The sequence below is a fragment of the Nothobranchius furzeri genome, chromosome 6 (genome assembly GCF_043380555.1).
Source record: "Nothobranchius furzeri strain GRZ-AD chromosome 6, NfurGRZ-RIMD1, whole genome shotgun sequence".
Classification (NCBI taxonomy): domain Eukaryota; kingdom Metazoa; phylum Chordata; class Actinopteri; order Cyprinodontiformes; family Nothobranchiidae; genus Nothobranchius; species Nothobranchius furzeri.
This window is the reverse complement of record NC_091746.1, coordinates 50,040,393-50,051,076: the sequence shown is the minus strand read 5'-3', so window position 1 is coordinate 50,051,076 and position 10,684 is coordinate 50,040,393. Positions and strand designations below refer to the sequence as shown.

The 10,684-nt window shown below is 42.5% G+C and overlaps 1 pseudogene; it reads left to right on the top strand.

Moving 5' to 3' along the window:
* Window positions 1-1,362: 1,362 nt before the first annotated feature.
* LOC129164393 (zinc finger and BTB domain-containing protein 26-like) lies at window positions 1,363-6,036 on the top strand (annotated as a pseudogene).
* Window positions 6,037-10,684: the final 4,648 nt, after the last annotated feature.

The following is a 10,684-nucleotide window of genomic DNA, read 5'->3' as shown; positions in this document are numbered from 1 at the left end:
GAATCAGCTTGAACAAGTGAGTCTTCAGCTGCTTTTTAAAGGAGACCACTTAGTCCACTGATCTCAGGCTCAGGGGGAGAGAGTTCCAGAGTCTGGGGGCCACAGCAGCAAATGATCAGTCACCTTTGGTCTTTAGCCTGGTGCTGCACAACCAGTAGGCTTTTTGATCACTGGACCTCAGGGACCTGCTGGGGGTGTAGGGACTGAGAAGATCACCAATGTAAGATGGTGCTTGTCCATGTAAGGCCCCATCGACCAGAACCAGGATCTTGAAATGAACCCTGAAGTTGACTGGCAGCCAGTGAAGCTGGAGGAGAAGCGGGGTGATGTGGGTGTGTTTGGAAGACTTGGTCAGAAGCCGAGCACAGGCATTCTGAACCACCTGTAGACGGTTCAGGGAGGTTCTGCTCAGACACGTGAAAAGAGAGTTACAGTAGTCTAAGTGTGAGGAGATGAAGGTGTGGAGAACTGTCTCAAGTTCAGAGCGGGACAGAATGGGACTCAGCTTAGCGATGTTCCTGAGATGGAAGAAGGAAGAGCGAACAAGAGAACTGACATGAGAATCCAGGGTGAGAGCTGGGTCAAAGGTCACGCCAAGATTTCTCACAGAGGGTTTGGTGTGGGAAGTAAGCTGACCAAGAGAGTCTCTGACTTTGGGAACCAGCTTGTCTGGGGCACAGATGAGGATCAGTCTTATCTTCATTCAGCTGTAGAAAGCTCCCAGCCATCCAGGTTTTAATAGAGTCTAAGCAGGATGCTGCAGATAACTAAATAATTACCTGGAAAGCAAGAAAAGACTAGAGCAAAATGTCTATGGAAGCATTTGCCATTGACCATTTGTGTCTAAATCTTCAGTAAGTTTCAAATACAAAATGCACTTCTTTTGCAGCCACCTGTAAGAAAAGCAACATAACAATCAGTGACTTAGAAGTTTTGTTTGGTGCATCAGACTTCTCTACTGCCTCTAAGAGTAGGCTACTACACATTATGCAGTAGGTCAAAACACACATATGATAAAGCGTCTTCAGTCTGAGACGATCAAAACAAGGATGAGATTCAAAATACACCAGCTTTGATTGATCCTTTTTTATTTTTTACATCGATCATTTTATTACCCATACAGGTTTTTGATTACTTACTTTAAATGAAACAGTTAATGCAAACACAATAGTTGGAGGTAGACACATTTATGACTATTAAAATATGGATGAGCAGCAATATAACAAGCAGCTTCCATTAAATTCAGTAATGGTGAAAAATGTAGACACTAGATAAAACAGTGAACTATCATTTTCTGATTTTCAAACTTCACAATAAAATCAGATCAAGTTGCATTTACAGATTTATTTACATTACAGTAAAAATATGTGTTTATTTTTTATTTTATTTTGTTTTAAAATCATGATAAACAAATGAAGAATGTTTGAAGTACAGAAGCTCTGATGTGAACATTGTCGCCCTCGTGTGGCTGATTTGCAACGGTGCACCTGTTTTCAATATTTGCTGATTTAATCCCTTTTTTCCCAACAAATCCAAACTCTTTTTAGCGGAAGCTCAGAGCTACAGTAGTGTCTCGGAGCAGCTGGTTGTTAGAACTTGGTAATAGCACTGATAGAGTAATTTTATTCTGGACTCTCCTGCAAAACACAACGAATCAATCGCTGCATAGATGCTCAGCAGAGGGACCAGATGTGACCAGAGCAGACTGGCCATCACCTTGCTGCTGGAGGATGTGCTTTTGTCCTTCTGAAAAAGTGGATTCTTACGGATCATTTTCCGCATTAATCTGAGGAATATTCCTTCCTGGTGTCGCATATGGATCAAAGGTGGGGCTACACCAACATGTGTCGTTTAAATGGTTGATTATACGATTATCTCTGATTCCTGGGGTCATTCGCATGTAAGTTGCAAGAATGAAAAGACTTTCATCAGATTAAAACAAGATGCAATGGAAAATATTTTTTTAATTATTTCAATGGACAAAGCAAATACAATCTTTACTTTTTAACAAATCTGTGTGCACAAACTATCTTTTCAGTAGCCATTGAGACCATCATGACAAGCTCCACAGCCACTCTGCGGTTCTGTTTGTCCACACATGGAGACTCCATCCTTTACAAGATGAAGGATCTGAGAGAAAAGCACTGCTTCTGTGACGTTACACTCCTCCTCGGGAGTCCAAATGGCCTGGCTGGCCTGCCCTACCATTTCCACGGCCACAGAGTGGTGCTTGCAGCACAGTCAGACTTCCTCCGTGATCAATTCCTGCTGCACGAAGGCCGGGCAGAGCTGAGTGTAGGCGTTGTTACCAGTGTGAGGGTTGCCAAGACTCTGCTGATGTCCTGCTACACTGGGATCCTGGAGGTGTACTGCTTCAGCAGTTTCTCTCTTTCTTTGTTATTTTGTTACAATGTACAATCAATGCAACATTTCTGCAAAATGGAGATAGATTGGAAACAATAATCAGTGTCAGGAGTTAAAATCATACAGAAATGATGGAGAAAACACCAAAATGAGACTAAAACACCAAATAGTTATGTCCCTAAACTAATATTTTATGATGCAAAGGACTTTTTCATTGAATGTAAAGCTTTTTAGTCGTGTTTTTTTTAGTAAAATAATGTTTTATTTCTCTGTTTTTGCAATAAAGGTTCCTCTGGAAGGGCTGATCCACTACCTGACTGCAGCCAGTGCTCTCCAGATGAGCCCAAGTGGTGGACAAATGCATCAACGCCTTCTCACTTTACCTCAAACCCTGTTTTTTCTTCTTTTAAACCAAAGAAGCACTGCTTCGAGGAGGAAAACCTGCATCTTGACTGTGGCTGGCTGAGTTCCATATTTGAAAACCAGAGGGAAAAGGATGCAGTCCTGCCCAGAATCCAGGACGATAAAACAAAGGAAGAGGGAGCGGTTCTTAGCCGACAAGGGTTAAGGGTCAGGGAAGAACCTGAGATGGGTGAGACAGGAGTAGTTAAGAAAACAGAGAAAGACTCACTTGAAGATGGTTTAGACACCACCCCCAAGTGTAGGCTACACCCTCCCAAAGTTTTACAGAACCTAATTGCCTTCACAGCCTCTAAGGTCGCAAGTTCTGAGGCTCGTGGAGAATTGGTGGATAGTCTCCAGAAACAACATGAGCAAGAATGTACAACAAGAGGAAAGATGTTTCAACAAGGTGGCGAGCTGTCGGCGACACATGCGTCAAACCCCCATGTGAGCTCAGCAGACACAGGAGAGGACTCGGACGACATACTGGTCCAGAGGCCGTACCTGTGCAGGAGGTGTGGCAAAATCTTTCAGAACCTGTGGAGCTACGTGGGCCACCTGAAGGAGCACACACAGTACTCCTGTTTGATCTGTGGGCAACTCTTCTCTCAGAAGAACAAATTATCTCGTCACATGCGAGTCCACGCCATTCATAAACCGTTCGGTTGTCCGCTGTACCACAAGACGTTTACCCTGGAGGCCTTGCTGCTAGAGCATCTTCACCTGCACATCGGGGGGAGACCTTACAGGCGTGACATCCTCAGGGGTCATCAGATGAAGTGTAACTCAACAGAAGTCCTGAAAAAGGAGGGCCAAGCAGCGGATTAAAGACGATCAAGATTTTATGGCTTTTTTCATTCATTTTTGGAAAATTTGCCCAAAAAAGTTCATTTAAGTCAAAGTGGGATAACAAACACCAGGGACTAGAAAGTGCTTCATTAACCGTCCCATCTGCTGAAAATTTTAGGTGAATGTTGATTGTACCTCTGTTAAAAAAAAAACGCAATTTTAGGTGAGAAATATGTCTGCATCACAGATGACCACTGTGTACAAAGGGCTCACAGATCTTTTGCAGGTGCAAATGAGTGTTTTGCTCCTCCACCTAGCCATAGCAAATTTGCCAAACAGCACATCTCTGAGCACGTGCAGTTTGCCCAAATCTAAATGACGTAATAAACGTTTGCACTTAAAGGAAACACCCACCCATGTTTATATCCATTTTTGCTAAAACAAAGCATCGATTTCATGAAATCTTCGTTCTTATTCAGCACTTTGGGCAACTGAAGTTGTTAAATAAACGTGCTATATAAATAAAACTGACACTGTGACAGTGTGAAATATTTAATATTGTCTGAGAACTGGTGGGATTTGCATCTGTGATGATGACACTGAGGTAGAAGAGCAACAAAATAACTATAATTCACTCGCTCACGTCTCAACTGTTTATTCCTCAGTAGTGTTGGGGGCTGGTGTCTATCTCCAGCAGTCATCAGCAGAGCCCTTTTCAGATAGACATTCTGGAACATTTGTGGAAAATTCAATCCGGTTTTTATATATTAGATATTGCGTAAACAAAGTGCGGCGGGCGTACATGCGTCATTTCCCCAAACAAAGCTATTCAGTCAAACATGGCCGGCGAAGAGCTAGAATTCCTCTCACTGATCGGACTTATGTTAAGCGTAATCCTGCGCACACGAAAACGCATTAGAGACCTGGATGACGAAGCTCAATTGGTAATAAAGGAATCACGGAAGCGGTGTGAAGCGCTCCGTCGCGCGTCTAGGAGACGGTACCGTAGGAGGCGAGCTGCCATGGTTCGCCGCATGCTGCAGGAGACCGCGATCCGGCGTATATGGAAACATTCACGACCAAGTGGCGAAGTTTTCTTGTCAAACGCGTTGAAAAACTTTGGAGATGAGGAGTGGTATTAACATTTTCGAATGTCTCGCAGGACCTTCAACTACCTGTTAAGTTTGGTTAGGCCTGTTTTGACACGGAAAACTACAAACTGGCGCAGGCCTTACGAACCTTCCCTCAGGCTAGCCGTTGTTATCTGGTGGTATGCCACACCGAGCGAATACAGAACCATAAGCTGCCTGTTTGGTGTTGGTATGTCCACTGTCTGTGTTTTTTTGCGAGAGGTGACAAGTGCTCTGAAGGACAGTTTGCTAGAACGTTTCATTTCATTACCAAAGCTGGACCAGCTACAGGTCACACTGGATGGATTTGCTGCACGCGGCTACCCAATGTGTGGTGGAGCTATAGATGGAAGCCACATTCCAATCATTGCTCCGAAGGACGATCCAGCTTCATATCACAACAGAAAAGGCTGGCATTCCATTGTTCTGCAGGCTGTTGTTGACCATCGTTTCTAGTAAGACTGGTTTTGTGAGAGCATGAATTTCTATGTTGCTGTCAAGAGCAAATATACATTTTATGCGTCCCTTTGTTGTTTGGGGCTGTTATGTTGCAGCACTAACGAAATGCTTTGTTCAGTTTCACAGATGTTTATGTTGGTTGGCCTGGTCGAACACATGACGCCAGAGTACTCAGCAACTCTACCATCTTCATCAAAGCCGAACAACAAGACGGCTACCTGTTCCCCCGTGAGGTATGCCTCAACATCTAAATCTGCGCGCACACACACACACCTACACACACACACACCTCTAATCTTTGTTTTCTGTCCTTCTAGATGTCCAGAGACATCAATGGTGTAGAGGTACCCGTTCATCTGATCGGGGATGCGGCATATCCACTGAAGAAGTGGCTGATGAAGGGGTTCACACAACACCATCGTCTGACGCCTGAACAAAGCACCTTCAACTATCGTTTAAGCTCTGCTCGGATGGTTGTTGAAAGTGCATTTGGGCGGCTTAAGGGGCGCTGGAAGTGTCTGGCCAAGCGTTGTGATGTGGACATTCACATTATGCCGGACATTGTGATTGCTTGTTGTATTCTTCACAATGTGAGATCAACAAAGACAATTACCTTGCTGAATGGAATACTGATGCCACTGAACTACCTGAACCTAATGCAGAAGCTGTGTATGTACCTCCAGTTGTAGGGGCACAGCAAATTCGAGAGGCAATCATGTCAGTACTTTAACTGCATTTGAAATTGATTGTGCTTCTTGTCCAAAACTGCGTTGTACATTTTGGGACTGTAACTATGTCAGCTTCCCCTAATTAAAAAGAAAACTTTTAACAGTGTTAACCATTCTTCACATAGATCAGAATGCATTCATAGTTTCACCCAAAAAGGTTTTTATTTGCCAAGCAAAAAAAGTAAAATAGACACTGCAAACAGAGGTATAAGTTGTGTTGTGCAAAATCTGTCACTTCAAGTAAAAGAAGATTAATTAAAATGTGCAAAACTTGTCAAAAAAAATTAAAATCAATATCCCCCCCAATTAATTCGAGACTAAAGGTTTGACAGGCTTGTATAAAAAAACACAAAAAAAACTCATTTTAGCAGATTGTATAAATGGCAAAAGTTTAAATAAAGTGTAACAAATAAAAATTGAAAATTAATACTGAAATGTAACGGTCTACAGATGGAGAATGTGGGGTGCAGCAGTCTGCACTGATGGAGCTCTGCAGGTCAGAATGTTACATCAGCCAGAGTGAAGGTGGAGGGACAACTTCCCAGGCAATGAACTACAAATTGTGGTAGTTTGGACCCGGCATCCATTCCTGCTGCAGCTGAGTGAACCTGTTAACAAGGTGACGCATCAAAGATGTTATATCCTGGAATGTAGCCGCTTCGTGTCGCCTCAACGCTAAGTTTTCACGAATATATTGCTGTTCAAACTCCCTCTGCTCCTGCATTAATTCTCTGTCACGCTGATGGCTTCTCTCATCCATGCGTTCCAAAGCCTCGCTCCATTCTGTGTAGGAAGACTTGTCTCTCTTCCTCTTTCTTTGCCTTGGAGTGCTGGATGCCGCCTGCGATGGGGTGCTGCATGATGGCCCTATTGAAAAAGACAGACATTAGTGTCACATATATGCTTTAGTGTTTCAAGGTATTTTGTGCAGTGGGGTGATTATCTGAATATGGTGCACTACAGGTTTACCACAAAGACAAACATTTAAACTCAACTCAGATATAACAAAATACAAAATGGGACATGTAATGTATGTCCTCCTATATTTTTTGGTGAGTTTTCCAATAACTGTAACCCCCAATGTGCACGTAACTCAAACACGTCACCCAGCGCTTTTCTCATCACATGCTCAGTTGGAGCAGTTTAGATACCAGAAGTTAAAAGCCTGCTGTTTAGGTCTTAGTTGTCTGCAGTTAATGTTTTTATAGCTATAAGCTGTACATCTGCACACCCAGTCTTACAACAGCATCTGCTTGCTAAAGTGAATATTTACCTGCTATGGAAGTGCAGTCACTGTCCGACGCGACTTGGGGCCTGTGGTTCTCGCTGCCATCCGTTGCGTCTTCTTGGGTCCTCTCAAGGGAGCTGCAGCTGGCCTCAGAGCAGTCCTCTGGTTGGTTGGAAGCCGCCGCCATGCTTCCACACACCACAGCAGGGTTTGTTGTTTTTTGAGCACCCCATATAGCTTCACATAAGTCGAAGTAGCTCCATTCCATCCGGTCGTTACCACTTCTCCTATTGTGGTCACATACCTCGTGGTATCGACGCTTTAAGGCCTTGACCTTCGATATGGCCTGCTGTTTGCTCCGGTGCGTTCCCACGCAACTCCGTTATTAGGCGGTCGTAGGTGACAGAGTCTCGCGCTGTACCTTGAATACTTTTCATAATGATCATGTCTCCCCTCACTGTGAGTAGGTCTCGAATCTCTGAATCTGTCCAATTGGTCGACATGTTGGAGATGCTGTTCAGATGTTCGCCTTCTTTCCTCTGTGTTTTTGTGCTCAGGAGGGACATCACGTGGTATACCTTCCCAGTCACATGATATATACGTTATCTAGGTGCGCACAGTTTCCCCCGGTCCCCTCGTCCTCCCCCTCCCCCTTGTCCGGAACTTTACCTCACCAGTCTGAAGCAGCCACCTTGTCCGTAACAAGTCCGGACCTGTTACTAGGGGCTTCGTCCGGATAAATTCCGGAACATGTTATCCGGATGTTTGTATTCAGACACAAAGGTCTTACGGACAGATTCCGGAACATTTCCATTTTTCATGGCCTGTCTGAAGGGGGCTCTGAGCCCCCAGGTGAGAGGCTAGGGACACCCTGTATACATCTCCAGTTGATCACTTCAGAGACACACACACACACACACACACACACACACACACACACACACACACACACACACACACACACACACACACACACACACACACACACACAGGGACAATTTAGAATATCCAGTTAACGTGACAGGTAGGTGGTTGGTCTCTTGAAGAAAGGTGGAGTGACCCATGCATGTATAAGGAGAACATGCCAACTCAAAGCAAAAACACTTTTGGCAAGATATGAACCTGCAACCCTCTTGCTGGATCTAAACAAAGCTTTATGACTAATTAGAATTGTTGATTTGGGTGCAGCTGAAAATAATAATTCAAGCAGGTATGGGCAAAAGACTTTCTATGCCCCAAGCGATGTATGTGACGTTTATTTGACATGGACACAGCAATTACAATGGATGAACCAGATGCATTGTTTAGTGTGTTAACACACGTGCTAATTTGCAACACTTGTCCATAGAACCTTTCTAAAAAGTAGAATACACTTAACTAAAATACAAAGAGATCAACAATAAACAGAAAACAGATTAAAATTGCAAACAATTTTCAATAAAAAAGAATAAAAAGAATAAAACAAGGCAATTTGAGCAGCAATGCGAGAGTTTAAAACTATTCATGTAGACATTGTTGTTTAGACTTTAACCAATTTTTTTTTCACAATGACAGATCAATATGTTCAGGAAAAAATACTCTCAGTTTTTCTGCTTGATGTGGCTGAACACACAGTTACATCAAAGGTATTTTTACATCACATATATTGTAATTTTAAGCCATGACACATGTAGTGTAATTTACTTCATGTCCAATTCTAAAAACTCAATAAACCAGATGTATAGGTTTTAGTTCCCTGTCTTATAAAAATGCTAAGTGTTTACTTGTTACCACCGCTGAAGCACACAGGAGTTTCAGACACAGGTATTGCTTCACCTTTTGACCTCTCTGAAACCGTGTGCATGACTCTGCAAGCAATTGGGTTCTCCTGCACGGCTGAGAGGGTTTCCAAGCTCCTTCATTTCACGCTGCTACTTTTATCCCTCGGTTATCCTTTTGGCCCAGAAATGTCATCATCACTTATATTACTGAATGCAACAACTAGCCGGTGGGCATCTGAGACACCACTGGATCTTCGTGCAACCAAACAAAGAAGGCATGGCAGCGTGTTTATTCACTGTAGAACTCCATGCCTTTGTTTGAGCATGGGGGACCAATGGAGATTTATTCATCTGCTTGTGCCACTGATTTTAGATCCTCTTAAAAATCCCTGCTACTGTCTCCTAGAAGTGGGTCAAATGCCTGCATACACATGTGCACCACCAAAGAGCTGCATGCATAAACACACCAAACCAGTAGAAATGGCAGGAGGGGGCTTTATTATGACTGGGAGACAGACATGGAGGTAAAGGTTAAAGGGAACAGGAAACAGAGGGCACAGATGTGTTTATTTTAATTATTTATAGCTCAAGATATATGATTAATGTTGGAATATTTTATCTGACAAAACAACACTTAGCTAAAAATGATCAAATAAATTACTCTAATAGTTGATTTTAAAGTTTGTCTTTAACTTAGTAAAGATTGAAAACAAATCTGAGAGTATTTAGTCATATTTTGCATTAGAAATAAATTAAATTAAATTGATGCACTGTAAACCTGGGTGAGTTGATGAAACAAACAGTAAAACGTTCTCTTCCAACTGATGTTTAAATGTTTTCAGCTCCTCCAATTTCTTGATGCCTGCCTGATTATTCCTGCTAGTTTGGGCCAGCTGGTCCATCTTTTTCTTTGCAGATATTCTGTTTCAGATTCCCATTTTCTACACTAACTTGACCTCTGATTTTCTTCAGTTCAGTCTTAGCTAGATTTCTTTTTTCAGTCTATTTTCCAAATTCTTGCAGAACAATGGCTTTTTTTTTAGCTGGAATCTGAAATGATCTTTGCTCCTAAAGAAGTTTCTTCTCTGCATGTATCTTCTTAGAGGCAACTTAATCACCATCACACCCAGGTCACCGTTCTTTTTGTCTAGATCGTTGATCTCCTTCAGAGATCTTGGGCCTTCCTCTTCCTTGTCTTCCTTACCAAGTCTCAGCTGCTGTTCCAATATTTAAATGCTTCGCTGTTTTCTCTCCTTTCACCAGTTTTCTTTCAGTGGGGTATTTTCTTGTGGGCCTAAAAATCTGGACTCATCTTCTGTTCTGACATCTTTGCAGATTTGATGCTGATCCTTGTTCATTTTCTTCCTCAGATCACTATTCTTTAAATTGTTGATGAACAAATGCTATGTGCAGCCATTCCTTTTTCTTTCTTCTCATTAAGACAGTTGTTCATGTCTTCCTGCTTCATTCAAGATCAATGACCTGCTCTGAAATTTAGTCATTTTTCTCACTTTTGCAATGAGGAGATTTTTGTTCGACAGCCTCAGACTCAAGAGTTCTGATTCTGCAGAAGAAATGGGTTCTCGATTTTATCTTTCAGATTCTCGAATCACTGTTTCTTCATGAGGCAACATCCTTTTGCAGCTTTTTCCATACTGCCAGGATCCAATGTGTTTGAACTAATTGGGGTCTTCTTGGTGCAGCCACTGGCCTTCCTTGCCTCGCACTGAAATCTGTTTTTCAAAGGCAAAAGAACAGAAGACGGTAGAAGAAATATCAGCAGGAATTTAAGGTACATATGTATTTCTGTCTTCTTCCTCTTTA